The sequence below is a fragment of the Perkinsus marinus genome, assembly GCF_000006405.1.
Source record: "Perkinsus marinus ATCC 50983 genomic scaffold scf_1104296956006, whole genome shotgun sequence".
NCBI classification, from domain to species: Eukaryota; Perkinsozoa; order Perkinsida; family Perkinsidae; genus Perkinsus; species Perkinsus marinus.
The window spans coordinates 1-1,568 of record NW_003207611.1 but is presented as its reverse complement, the minus strand read 5'-3'; the positions used below and the strand labels follow the sequence as shown (position 1 = coordinate 1,568).

At 49.9% G+C, this 1,568-nt stretch overlaps 3 non-coding genes across 3 annotated transcripts; all 3 read right to left on the bottom strand.

The window, feature by feature from the left end:
- Nucleotides 1–6: 6 nt before the first annotated feature.
- On the bottom strand, nucleotides 7–79 carry Pmar_PMAR011473. Its single transcript has one exon. It is a non-coding gene; the product is annotated as a tRNA-Arg (tRNA).
- A 686-nt stretch (nucleotides 80–765) lies between these two features.
- Nucleotides 766–838, bottom strand: Pmar_PMAR011472. The gene has a single exon. It is a non-coding gene; the product is annotated as a tRNA-Arg (tRNA).
- Nucleotides 839–1,138: 300 nt separating this feature from the next.
- Nucleotides 1,139–1,211, bottom strand: Pmar_PMAR011471. The gene has a single exon. It is a non-coding gene; the product is annotated as a tRNA-Arg (tRNA).
- Between the last annotated feature and the right edge of the window lie 357 nt (nucleotides 1,212–1,568).

The following is a 1,568-nucleotide window of genomic DNA, read 5'->3' as shown; positions in this document are numbered from 1 at the left end:
TTGAGACGATCTCGGTGGAACTCGAACCCACAATCTTTGGTTCCGGAGACCAACGCTTTATCCATTAGGCCACGAGACCAACGAGTTTGAGATTTGTCCCACCATCTCTGCTTCTCATAGAGGGGCCTCCATTATAGATCATAAAACCCTTCTGACACGGGAGTGTGGGTGAGGAATCACGTAGCGGTAGAGAAGCACCAACACGAAACCCGGAGCCAGCAGGCCCGCATTATTGGCGCTGCGCTACCGCAACGTGATTGATGTGTGAGGCTGACCTTCACACATCTCCCGGGTCGGGAGGGTTGGGTGAGAAGAACCAGAGGGTTCCATCACTGTACTGTAACAGTGCACGCCGCAGCATATTGCTACGCCACAGCGTCAATCATCATGATTGAGAGTAGTTGATCATATCAACTTGCTCTGCACGCACGCGCACATATCTTACGGGTATGAGTCTCTATCGTCTGCGTGCGGGGACGCACGCTTCATAATTGGGTGCTAGGAGACACTCCCTCAGTCCGATCAGGTTTTACTCACGCGACACTGCGTTTGCTATCACCAAAACTCTTGCTCCTCATAGAGGGGCCTCCATTACATAGTGTTCTTAAAGGGGTCAATTCATTGGAGATCGCTTGTTGGCAGACCAACAATCTTCTTGTACCGTCAGCTTCGGCATGTATTCTGACGAGTCACAAGGGTATACAATCAACATCGACATCTGTACGGCCAGTGGCATCCGTATATGAGCCCTTTCCGGCATGAAGACGATCTCGGTGGGACTCGAACCTACAATCTTTAGTTCCGAAGATCAACGCCTTATCCATTAGGCCACGAGACCAACGAGTTTGAGATTTATCCCACTATCTCGTCACTATGCGCAACACCGACTTAACGGCACACATGAGTTCGCATCCGACACGCTGAATAGATCACAAAACTCTTGCTCCTCATAGAGGGGCCCCCATTACATAGTGTTCTAAATGAGGTCAATTCATTGGAGATCGTTCGTTGGCAGACCAACAATCTTCTTGTACCCTTAGCCTCAGCATGTATCCCGACGAGTCACAAGGGTATACAATCAACATCGACATCTGTACGGCCAGTGGCATCCGTATATGGGCGTTTCCCGGCGTAGAGGCGATCTCGATGGGACTCGAACCCATAGTCTTAGATTCCGAAGACCAACGCCTTATCCATTAGGCCACGAGACCAATGAGTTTGAGATTTACCCCACTATCTCGTCACTACGCGCAACACTGACTTAACGGCACACATGATTTCGCATTCGAGACGCTGAATAGATCACAAAACTCTTGCTCCTCATAGAGGGGCCTCCATTACATAGTGTTTTCAATGAGGTCAATTCATTGGAGATCGTTCGTTGGCAGACCAACAATCTTCTTGTACCCTTAGCCTCAGCATGTATCCCGACGAGTCACAAGGGTATACAATCAACATCGACATCTGTAAGGCCTGTGGCATCCGTATATGGGCGCTTCCCGGCGTGGAGACGATCTCGATGGGACTCAAACCCACAACCTTTGTTTCCGAAGACCAACGCCTTATCC